This window comes from Tamandua tetradactyla, chromosome 9 (genome assembly GCF_023851605.1).
Source record: "Tamandua tetradactyla isolate mTamTet1 chromosome 9, mTamTet1.pri, whole genome shotgun sequence".
Taxonomy (NCBI): domain Eukaryota; kingdom Metazoa; phylum Chordata; class Mammalia; order Pilosa; family Myrmecophagidae; genus Tamandua; species Tamandua tetradactyla.
Window position 1 is genome coordinate 86,523,295 of NC_135335.1, and position 12,875 is coordinate 86,536,169.

General features: G+C 39.6%; 2 long non-coding RNA genes across 3 annotated transcripts in view; one reads left to right on the forward strand and one right to left on the reverse strand.

Annotated features, from left to right (window-relative positions):
* Positions 1-1,908, reverse strand: part of LOC143646193 (uncharacterized) — an 85,450-nt gene extending 83,542 nt beyond the window's left edge. For both annotated transcript variants that reach the window (XR_013157371.1, XR_013157370.1), the window contains exon 1: positions 1,796-1,908. This is a non-coding gene — a long non-coding RNA (uncharacterized LOC143646193). The remainder of the gene's footprint in view (positions 1-1,795) is intronic.
* LOC143646194 (uncharacterized) overlaps positions 1,584-12,875 on the forward strand; it is a 28,789-nt gene continuing 17,497 nt past the window's right edge. The window contains exon 1 of the long non-coding RNA XR_013157372.1: positions 1,584-1,974. This is a non-coding gene — a long non-coding RNA (uncharacterized LOC143646194). The remainder of the gene's footprint in view (positions 1,975-12,875) is intronic.

A 12,875-nucleotide genomic window follows, 5' to 3' on the forward strand; every position in this document is an offset into this window, starting at 1 on the left:
CCTCATTAATGTTTCCCATGGGTATTATTTTCAAGTTGGTTAGCTACCCATCAAAATTCTCCATTCATAAGATATAAGTACCTACATTATTAAAAGCTACACATCTTTCTTAAAGGAGATACTCTTCAAAAATTTATTTTACTTTTTCTAAACTACAAACTTCTCAAATGGATTGTTACCCCATAGCTGTCAAAACACTCATATTGAACCTTTTTAATTTCACAATTACTTCCACCATGTTTATTTTGTCTAGAAATTAAGATCCCAAGGATTACAACTAATCAGAGTAGACACTGTGAGCCTTCTGCCTAAAATGTCTTTGCCCCATCTCTCTATATTGAAACCTCTTTGTTTATCCATTTTTAATGTCCCCAAGCATAATAAGCTGCTACTTCTTCTATGCTTCTGCAACACTTATGTATTTATTTTAGCACTTACTGTCTACCAAATCTGTTTATTTGACTGTTTCCTCTACTAGATTTGAGTTCCTCAAGGTTAAAGCCAGAGTTGTCAGTTCTAATGGTGATGCAGAAATAATGTGGGTACAGAATTAATAAGACAGAAACCAGCGAGAATAAAGTTTAATAGGGAAAAATGATTTCTCAAGTCAAACTTCAGCTGCAGTAACTTTTTCCTTTTAATATATTCAGTTTCAATGTTGGAGAAGAAAGGAGTAGGGTTCAGGGCCAAAAATAATTTTACCAGCTGTGCTGGTTTGAAAGAATTATGTACCCTAGCAAAGCCATGTTTTAATCCTGATCCATCTTGTGGAGGTAGTCATTTCTCTTAAACCCTATTCAGCACTGTAGGTTGAAAGCTTGATTTGATTATCTCCACGGAGATGTGACACACCCTACTGTGGGTATTAACCTTGGAATAGAGGGAGATGTGACTCCATCCATTCCAGGTGGGTCTTGATTAGTTTACTGGAATCCTTTAAAAGAGGAAGTATTTTGGAGAAAGCTTTAGAGCTGCTAGAACCATGAGAGCCCATGCAGCTAGAGACCTTTGGAAATGAAGAAGAAATACACCCTTAGGGGAGCTACATGAAACAAGAAGCCTGAAGAGAAAGCTAGTAGATATCACCATGTTCGCCATGTGCCTTTCTGGGTGAGAGAGAAACCCTGAACTTCATCTGCCTTTCTTGAGTGAAGGTAACCTCTCATTGGTGCCTTAATTTGGACATTTTTTTTAGACTTGCTTTAATTTAGACATTTTCATGGCCTTAGAACTGTAAACTTGCAATTTAATAAATTCCCCTTTTTAGAACCCGTTCCATTTCTGAAATATCACATTCTCACACTAGCAAACTAGAACGTCAGCTAGTAAAATCATTGTCTTATATGAAAATCAAGATAATTCAGAGTTCATCTCCAACTATACCTTTAACTCCAGTTGACTCATTGCACATTGTGTAACCAGCATTAGCACACAATAAAAGTGAATGCTAGGTCCCATGTTCCCTCATGGGAACGTTCCCTCATGTCTTCTACGTTTTGCTTTGTTTTTCCCCACATTTGTTCTTGGCCCCACCACCTATCCCATACCCACCTCAGTTAATTACACTAGGACTTGACTTTTTCTGCTGGGTACCCAGGTCAATTTCCAGACTTCATAATACAGCTCTGAAGCTCAGTGGTATCCCAGATTCTAGTTTGGAGAAATACCATGGAGGCAACATTGCTCTTTTATGGCATAAGAGACCAAGATGGATGGTCACATGCAAAATGGAGCCCCACCTGGACAGCTCTGTGAGTTTCCATGTCTTGTTATTTGGTATGTGGAATATTCTCACCTGAGTAGATATGGCCATTCCACCATTACACTGAAGAGGCAGGTACCATGGCTGCAGTTCCAGGAACCCAAACAGACTCAAGGAATAACGTTCACATTGTGACATGTTGGGGATCTCCCAGAAGTAGTCATGGCAACAAGGATTTGAGTGCAGTAGCTTGAAAAGTGAAGACAGCACAGGTAAACAAGTGGGGAAGTGATATAAAGAAGTGATTGGAAAGCAGTCAATAAAAGTTATACTATGCTTGCTAATTTTTTGTGAATATATAAATATATCACAAGATTTCCCATTAAAAGGAGTACTGTTAGCCAGCTACTACAGTAGGAGCTGGAGCTCAAGTTCCCCTTCTGTTCTAGTTTGCTAGCTGCCAAAATGTGATATAACAGAAATGGAACAGCTTTTAAAAAAGGGGAATTTATTAAGTTGCAAGTTTACAGTTCTATGGCCCTGAAAATGTCCCGATTAAAGCAAAGTCTATTTAAAAAATGTCCAAATTAAGACATTAGCAAAAGGGTACCTTCACTCAAGAAGGGTCAATGAAGTTCAGGGATTCTCTCTCAGCTGGAAAGGCACATGGCAAACATGGCAATGTCTGCTAGCTTTCTCTCTGTACTTCTTGTTTCATGAAGTACATTTTTTCCCTTCATCTCCAAAGGTCTCTGGCTATCTGGGCTCTCCTCATGGCTCTCATTGTTCTCATGGCTCTGCTCTCTCAGAATCTCAAGCCTTTTCCAAAATGCTTCCTCTTTTAAAGGATACCAGTAAGCTAATCAAGACATACCTGGAATGGGTGGAGTCATATCTCCCTCTGATCAAAGGTTAATACCCACAATTGGGCATGCCACATATCTGTGAAGATAATCTAATCACATATCCAACCTTAACTGCTATATAGAAATTAAAAGAAACAGCTGCCTCCACAAGATGGATCGAGATTAAAACATGGCTTTTCTAGGGCACACAATCCCTTCAAACCAGCCTACCTTCCCATCCCATCCCCTTGAATCCATCATGTGAACCCTTGGAAATAGTTCAAAACACATGTTTCAGAAACTACCTCAGCTGAGAGGTGTGAGAGCTGGGTTATGTATTTGCAAAATCCCAAGAGTCAGTTATTGAAAGCTACTGGGACAATGAGAATGTTAACTCCTTATCCTCCTAGCCTGCTATATTTGGTTTACCACAGTTGTTGGAAGAGGGAGGTAAAAGCCCTCAGGCAGAGATGCAGATACTGGCAACTGGAAATCCAGAAGAGCATACTGAAACTCCAGGGACACTGTTAGACTGGTAGCTAGTACATCTTGCTAATCTGAGACAAGTCCTTAGAACATATATGGAAGGAGAGCAGGAGTTGGAAGGAGAGTGCATATTTTGTGCAAATGCAAGCTAAGCCAATGCTTTTTCTGCTTGGGGTGACTGTGCAGCCATTTTGTACTGTGTGCTATCTGGCTCTTACATAGGTGTTAAAAGGAGAAATCACTAGCGTGGCCCTATACTTTATAATCCTGATTCCAAAATGAGCTAAGGGGTGGTGGGTAGCCAGAGGCTGCCTATAGATTCACATAAATGATGAATTCCAGGGGGTCCAGAACCAGGTTCTGGCCCAAGAATGTACTAACCTGTGTTGTATCTCTAGATTAAAATGAACTGAAACTCCATACCTTCACCATCACCCACCTATTTTCCAACTGGGGAGAGATCTGATCCTCAGAAAGAAGTTTGTGCCACCCTTCCTGAATGTCTCAGAGGCACTTCTCATGGTGGCCTTTGTAACTTAAGCAGGGTCAGAAAGAGTCACGTGAGCAAGAGAAATGAGCCATGCTCAAATAAATCCAGACTCTGTTGAATGTTCTTTCTAGGTGAAATCTGTTTGCTTCTTAGGTGTGGTGGTTTGCAGTTGGATGTACTCCAGAAAGCAGTTCTTAAATCTAATCCATTCCTGTGAATGAAAACCCATTGTAAGTCGGACCTTTTTTATGAGGTTACTTCAGTTAAGTTGTGACCTACCTCATACAAGATGAGTCTTAATCTTATTACAAGAGTCCTTTAAAAGAGAATGAAACTCAAACAAAGAGAGAGAAAGCCACAGAAACAAGACTGAAATCAACAAAACCTGGAAGAGAATGGAGAGACAACAGATGCTGCCATGTACCTTGCCACATGGCAGAGGAGCCGAGGATCACTGGCAGCCGGTCTTCAGGAAGAAAGCTTTGCCTTGATGACGGCTTGATTTGGACATTTTCTCGGCCTCAAAACTGTAAGCCAATACATTCACATTGTTCAAGCTGAACCATTTCATTGTATTTCCTTTAAGCAGTGAGGAAACTAAGAGATTAGGTAATTAATGAAGAAATCATTTACTGTTTTCACTAGTGGGGAGCCTCAAATGGAACCAGAGCACCTTCTACTTCCTCTACTCAGAAAAGCAGAACCCACTGCTTCCTCTTCACAGATAAAGCCTGGGTAGAGAAGAGCATCTGACAGCATCCTGCTGAAACCTAAGGCTCTGGGATTTGAGCCACAGAATAAGTGACGGAAAAATCAGAACTGCTCCCTCCAGTTGGGAAGAATGGCAAACACCAGCTCCAGGGTCTTAAAGAGGAGATTGTGAAAGGAAGGCCAAGGATTTCAGTAAAAGGAGAATGAAAATGAAAGGGAGCTTGGCCAAAAGGGAGGACTGGTGTGGGAGACCCTCCTAGAGGACCTTAGCCTGTGAGGCCTTCTGCCCCTTGTAATAGAAGGGAAATTTAAAAAGTTTCAAAAAATCATAACCCTTGATTCACCCACATCATCAACATATGGCATGTGTGCAGCTGGGGAAGACTGTCAAGATAGGAGCTATTTAGGAGAGAGATGTTAATTGCTTCCTAACCAGGGTGTGTCAGTCAGGGTTCAACCACATAATGAGAACCAATAGGAGGTTTTACATACATACACACACATGAACACAGGAAAAGAGAGTAACACAATTGTGGGGACTGAATAAGGATGTTCAATCTATAGAGAAGATCACAAACAGGGCAGAAGCCCATAGACATGGATCAAGGAGACTCCGGGCAGGCGTTTTTGTCTCTCCCTAGGGAAGCTCTAAGTCCTCTTTTAAGCTGTCCAACCGACTGAGTCAGGCCCACTTAAAGATTATCTCCCTTACAGTCAACTGATTATGGACTTTAATTACATCCACAAAAGCTCTTCATAGCAGCCTTTAGATTTATGTTTGATAGAATAACAGAGAGAAAGTATGAATATGCTACAAAATGGCTGCTGCTTCCCTACGTCCTCCAGCTGTCATGAGAGAGTACCCCTTTAGCCCACCATATGCACTACCATACTAGAAAGGAAATTCTGGGGAATGTAGTTTAACCTAGTTAAGTTCACACACCATACAGCCACCGCACAGGGAGATTTGACAGAGTTGGGAGGGGCACCAGTCAACCCTATGAATGACTCAGTGGTGATACAACTATGTATCACCCACCAAAGAAGACTCTACCAGACAGCCCTGCAGATATGTGAGCCTGAATACTCTAATTTCCACCCCTCACTCAGATTAGGAAGAAACACCCTTTCATGATCAAAAAGAGAGGCCCTACTACAACCTTGTACAGAGACCCTCTATAGGGTGGGGGTGGGATTTCATTCAAGACTTCAAATGACTGGTTGGAGGATCCACTCTGAACGACAGCCTCTGTCCTACTCAATAGTCCTTATTCTCATCTGGTGAATCATTTAGGTTTGAGTGCAGAAAACTAAACCTCCCTTGTTATTTTAAACAGAAAATGAATTTGATTCTTAAGAATTGTTTGAAGCACTGAAGCAGCAAGTTCTACCCTGGACAGCCAGAATAGTTCCCAAAACACTACAAACGAATCCACCAGGGGAGCGTTTTCATTTGACATAATCACAAATGAGGAAAATCAAATGGCTGCTATTAGAACTACCGAGTTTAGTAACAAACCACCAGAGCACTTGTATCTGTTAGGTGCGGCCACAACAATGATGCTTAACAAACAGCCACAAAATTTCATTACCCTACAACAATAGGTATGTATGTATGTATGTATGTATGTATGTATTTATTTATTTAGCTGCCCATGCAGTTGGCTGATCTAGGCAAGGCTTATTAGTGACAGCTCCACTGAGGCAGCTCTGCTGCATGTGATTTCCAACCACCTCCTGGAACCAGCAGACTCATCAGGGCATATTCATCTCATAAATGAATAGGGATGAGTAGAAACACATAGGGTCTCTTAAGGCCTAGGCTCAGAACTGGTAGTAGCTAGTCACATGACCAAATGAAAAGTTAGGACATTATATTCTTCCCATTTAGTGAAATGGCAAAGGGCAGGAATATAGGGAGGTGTGGAGAATTAAAAACCTGCTGCCACTGCCACTCGGTGGTCTCAATCAGGTGATAAGATAATGGAACATGTGTCCATTATGGTTTTTCATCAACACCTGCAAAACTGGAGAGTGGGTTCTGGAACACTGCTGCAGAAAAAATACAACTATTTTTGCCAGCAGAAAAGAGCCAAAACCAAGAAGGTAACCTCCACCTCACATGTTCTTTCCAAACTTACACAAATGCATTTCAAGAACAGACCCTACCTAATATGTGTGAAATAGCCTAGCTGCAAATGAGTCTGAAAAAAATGAGGTTTTAACTTTGCAGCCTCTGCCGCACAAGATATCATTACTAGGCAGTAGGAAGGAAAGCTGAGTGCTAATTGGTCACATCCAACACACCTGGCTAGAGACATAGGCCACGTAGTCTCTCGAATCACTGGTATATTAAGCTTTACCTCATCTTACTAACCCTAGTAGTGTCTGAAAGCTGCAGCATCGCCACCAAGCTCCTCACGATGGAATTTTAGAACATGACTACCAGGGCCTGTTAGTGCAGGATCTGAGAAGTCGCTTCCCAAAGACAGCCACTGTGCCTGAGGCGTGCTGCATGGGGATCCTTTATAGATGTAAACTTTATTAAACATGAATTTGTGAAACATCCTCTAAAATTCCAGTTTCCATTGGAAGTTAAAATGTTAAAGTATCAAATTAGTCCTAGGAAAAAACTTCCTCCTACAAATTGATGATTTCTGCATTTTATGCTTAGGTAAGGTTTAAAATAAAATAAAATGAATTACTATTTTAGATTTTTTAGATGGATTCTTGAAACGTTGTCTAGTCTTAAAAAATAACTTGCCCTTGTGTCTGATACCCCCTTTTATCCAGTGTATGGGTACATGAGTAATAAAATAAAGACATGCATAAACAAAATGATAATAGTCTTGGAATATGGGGAAAATACCCTTACAAAAACTATGGGCAATAGTTAATACTACTTAAATAGTCCTTCATCAATTGTTACTGATGTAACTATTATTCAAAAAAATAGAAGAATTAAAAAAAGAAGAAGTGCTATCATCAACTGCAACAAATTTTCCTCACCAATGCAAGTGTTGGTGCCAGGGAGGTGTATGGGAATTCTATATTTCATGTGTGATTGTTCTGGAAATCCACAACTTCCCTAATAAAAATTTTTTAAGTATAACTTGGAAATTTATGTGCAAATGTCACTTTTACTGCTGAAGGCTTTGCTGAGTTTTGATGGCATTATTTCCTAGTTTTGATGGCTTGTTTGTCTGTCATGCTAGAATTTAGACACAGATGGATTATGGAACGTGATGATCTAAAGGAGCCTATAATTCGGCAAGGACAAGTAGTAAAAAAACTGTTGAATTCTTCTTGCTATTTTTGGTCCCTGAGGGGCCCAAGGAGTTGTTGGAGAGGAGCAAGGGGCCAGGAGGCAAAGCCAGTTGGCAAAGAAAGAGAACAGAGAGCCGGCAGGTATGGTGGACCTTGAGGAATCCTGGATGTACCATGCTACTGGTTGAAGGGGAATGGGAGGTAAATTAAGAAGGGGAACTAAACAGTCAGGAAAGGCTTTGCCCTGTCAAGGAAGCCAGCACCACGGTCAGGAGGAGAACTAGAAACAGCATACCTGTCTGCTGCTTTATGAAAGAAGTACAACCGGGGTTTGTGTCAACAACTCATGTTCAAGTCAATAAGTTGAAACTGGCATTTATAATACAAAATGGCTACATGCAAAATTGATATTAGGTATGAGCCAAATTGACATGAGGAAAAAGCATCCATCTTCTCAGGGTAAGGGGATGGGAATGGGCACCAGTGATGCAAAGAACTGGAGCGTGAACAAAGCAGGATGCACCACAAAATAGAGCAGGCAAGAGATGGGGATGGAGAAGGATGCCAAGGCATGAGAAAACTCTGTTTCACTGGTTTTGCCTCAACCAATTTAAAGAGACTTGGCCTGGGTTGAACCAGGAGTGACACAGGGGCTGTAGGTAGGTGAAGGCAGGGCAGAAAGACAGCCTGAACTGAGAAATAAAGGACAGGTACAGAGTACAGGTGCTGCTACGTCAGTCACAAAGACTCTCATATACATCTAGTTGAAAAAAAGAACCAGCTCCCAAAATACAGACTGCTTGGGGAATCCAAAGCAATACAAATAACTTTGCTAGAGTGACCAATTAGAGACAGAGCCTGACAACAAAGCAATACAAAGTAATACATATTAGTTCAGTATCCACTGTGGTCAAGGTATTGGATAATATAGGACCAATTTTCAGAAATTATTTTATTTTAAAACATTGAACTATAAAATGCATAAATTTGATGCATTTTATAAAGATTTTCTTGTACTAATTTTATATTGCATTATTTTAATGTTCAATAAAATGCTAAATATTTAATCATTTATCAAAATCATATTTCATAAAAGTTGCTTCTATAAATGATCTTTTTATTGAAATTTAATTCTGTAAAAGAGACAAGCAGGACCAGCAAACCGAATTGAGTCTTGTTCCTAATACTGACTACTGATTGCTTTTGATAACATGTAAAAGATAATATTTCACACCTCAATTTCATTATCAGTCATTTTATAATAGAAGGCAAAATATACATGCATACAAGTGATCATTAGTATCATCTGATATTTGGAGTGGGAAGAAACTCTTGTGCTTTCTCACATGGGCTTTTCATCTCGAAGGTCAATGCCAACTCAAATTCTGTAGTTGAGGATATCAAATACATGACTGTAATAAAAAAAAATTGGGTAAGATATATGTCACCCTTCAATAACAAATGGACTTGTGTAACCAGCTAAAACCCACCAGAATACACGTTGTACCTGTTTTTGTCTTTTTTAAATAAAATAAACAGCTTCAAGACAACTTCCAAATATTGGTGACACTGACCAGTATCTTTAAAACTTCAAAACTGGAGCTTTCCACTCAAAGCACATTTTACTTTTTTTTTTCTTTTTTTTTTTTTAACATGGACAGGCACCAGGAAACAAACCCGGGTCTCTGGCATGGCAGCCAAGAATTCTGCCACTAAGACACCGTTGCACCGCCCTCAAAGCATATTTTATATTTCCATCCAAGACCCTTATCTGTTATATTCCACACTGAAATAGCAACACAGATGACAGAACGAAACCAGTTGATCAATACAGAAGTGGTTTTATTTCAATAACAAGCAATCTACTGAACAAGAACGGATGACAGCAAAACATTTAATCAGCAAGACAAACTGGGACACAAGAACTGTACTGTGTATAGTAATTATGATCCATTGGGTGCACTGAGTGACTGTTTTAAAAGTTTATCTACAGGAAATTGCTAATAGGATAGCTTCCAGAGAGAGCCCTTATTTGCTGAATTTTCTTTCTGACCTAATTTTGCAGAAACCTGGTGACATGACCTTCAGGGCATAGAGGAAACATGCTACTTTTAAATCTAGTGTTTAATACATTTTAATATAATGATCACTGCTGCTCTGTTTTTTGATATTATAATTAGATTATTTTAAAGCAGCCCTTGGGGAACACCAACATTATTAACTAACTATACAGAGTTATAAAATCCAAAATACAGTTAACTTAAATACAAGTTTGCCTGAAACTTTAATATATTATAAACTCTGTTAGTTAAAACAAGCAGAGCAGTCAAAGAAGTAATCTAGAATCTTACCCCTCCCACCCACAAACATTTTCTCATGTTGTTCATCTTGATCATAACTGTCTCTGTTCCCAATTACTAGCTAAACATTTTTAAAGGCAGCACAAAATCTGCAGAGGTGTGTGTGTGTATGTGCATGTGTGTGTGTGTGTATACACTCACATAGAGCAGTCTACTCAAGGCTCACAAAAACAGATTTCCAGCCAAGTTAGCTCAAATGAAGAGAAATTTATGGAAAGCATATAAATGAAATATGAGCAAGATAAATATGAAATATGAAAATAGAATTGAAATATGAGAGTAGGAATGCCAAGCCTTGTGCAAAAATTGGTACTGATGAATGGAAAACCATCTGGAAAGAAGGCTATATTCTTTACTTCTAGGATTCTTGGGAGCCATGTGACCTACTCCTTGGTTCTCTCTGCCTCCCTCTCCCTCTCCCTGCCCCTCTTTCTCTCCATCTCCTTCTTCCTCCCTCTCTTTCTCTCTCCCCTCTGGATCTTTCTACTTAACAATACTTGGCCCAATATGGCCATCAGCCATGACTTCCATAGCTTGGCTTCTCACCACCAGTGGAGACCACCCACTAATATGTCCCTCTCTGTTTCTTAGTTCAAGTTTCTGAGAGGGACTGTGTTTGCCTCAGCAGCCTGAACTGTAATGGGCCTTCCTTGGGTCCTCTGGAATAATCAACTGGATCAGGGAAGGCAGATCATAAATGTGACTATGCAGGAACCATGGACAGGACAGGCAAAGACAGATACGTGTTTTATTACATCTGTGTGTGTGTACAGTGATTGCTTCTGTGGCACTGTATAGCTTTGCAGTATGACACTTTAACATTTACTATTAGTCAAAATTCAACCAGAAGATATTTACTCTAAATAGTTACAGAGGAGGAAATGTAATACATGGAATTGGTAACACAGGTGATGAAAGAGCTGCAAGTAAATCAGGATATGGTGAGGCAACCTAGAGATTAGCAACAGCAGGAAGCCACTTTCCCCTAGGCTTGTGGGGCAAAAGGAGGACATGGTGTTATTGGAATCCGGGATCAGAATTATCCAGTAGGAGCTAGAACATAGACCGTCTAAATGATGGAGCTGAGGTCATGAACATAATCACTTCTGGAGATGCTACCAGAGGCACAGAGGGAAGAAAAGAGAAACTATGGCTTTTTCCTTCTTCCCACCTTCCAAATGCATTCTCAACCTCCCATTGGTCTGATCCTCCTGATACAGGATCCTGGAGACTGCAGCCACTGCCTACCGCTTTCTTACACTTTTCTTACAGAAAGTATAAGAAATGAATCTCAAGGCAAATAGGACAAGGACTGGCAAGCTCTTCACAACACCATTGAAAGATAGATATTATCAATCTTACCTTACAAACTAAGAAATGGAGGGAAGTGAGCAAATGGCAGACAATGGCTTTCATTGAGCTTCATCCTGTATTTCAACTACCTGGGCTCATCTTTCTCTGAATTTCTATACCACCTTTATTCTTTACCCTGCAAGTCATCAGTGATTACTATCTTGTTTTGTTTCCATCATTCTTGTGAGGAATATTCCATTATTCCACAACTCTCTCAATGCACCAAAAGTACCTTAAGATCAGGAATCAAATAGCTCTTCAAACTGCACCCATCCTACTGCCTAGGCATACAGTAAGTACTAAATAACGACTCCAATTGATGAATTTTTCTCCCAAATATTTGCTATCGTGTTTGGACGTGGTTCTATTATTTCATGTTAATAAAATCCCTCAATTTTTCCAAAACACTGTAGTTCTCTAGTCACCACGAAAAATTTTCTGTGACTCAAGGAAATCATCTATATAAATATTGTATGTTATTCTAAGATGTGATACTATAGACAGGCCTATCGGTATGAATCAAATCTTTAAATACTTTCCAATTTTCCTCTTAACTGAGTTATCTGTCAAGGTTATCTTTTATCGTCTCCATTATTCACTCTTATTGTGAAACTGCCATCCTCTTTTGTCATAACTGTCCTGCAAATATCCGGCTCTGTCACTATTGATTGGCAATATGTCTTACCATTCTTTGCAGATAAAATTTGAAGAAAGATCAGAAATTCCTTTGCAGAAGCTCCTAGAGGCAAAATGAAAAAGATTTCTTTCACCTTCACTATCTATGTTATGAAATATGCCTTGCATTTTGAAATCACTCAGAATATCATAAGCACAGCAAAATAGAAAACAACCCCAAATTTATAGTGCCTGTACTAATATATCAGAATCACACTACCTCTTCCTCTAACCTACCATTGCTGCCTTTTCCTGGACCTCAGCATAACTAGTATATCTTTTCTTTAAATATCCCGCTTGTGGATCACCTGTAATTATTCTTCCAGATTACTTCCTCTGGCACTACTGCAAAAATGCATCAAACTTTTCGAGATCTTTAATGCATTGGCCCCACCCCCTATTCCTCATCATTACCACACACCCACCCCTCCCATCTTTCCTTTCTTCCTTATCCAGAGGGTTCTTTTTCTGCATTTTTATTCAACCTGCTCTACATTCATGGAGAAAATGACATAGCCGGGCCAAATGATTTCGGTGGTTTTGCCTTTTGCAGGGTGGGGGAGTAGGGGCATTAAAAGCGGAAGCTGTTTTGTTTTTTCTTTTTATTTTATTTTTGTTCTGAGGGAGATGAGGATTAAAGCTTTTCATATATTTTAGGGAAAGTCGATGCCTGACAGACCCAAGCTGAATTTAATTCTTCAAAATTTTAAATACATATAATTTAAAACTTCAAGTAATAAAAAACGACACAAAGGGCAAAAGAAGTCTCCCTCCAACTCCTGACCCTGTCCCCCAAAGTGTAACCAATATTTTAATTTTTCTGTGTCTCCTTCCCAGGAACATACTATACCAGTCAAGACAGAGCAAGTTATGCTACAGTAGCTAATTAACCAAAAACTCAGTGACTTAACACAACAGAGGTTTTTTTCTTTTTTTTTTTTTTTACATGGGCAGGCACCAAGAATCGAACCCAGGTCCTCAGGCAT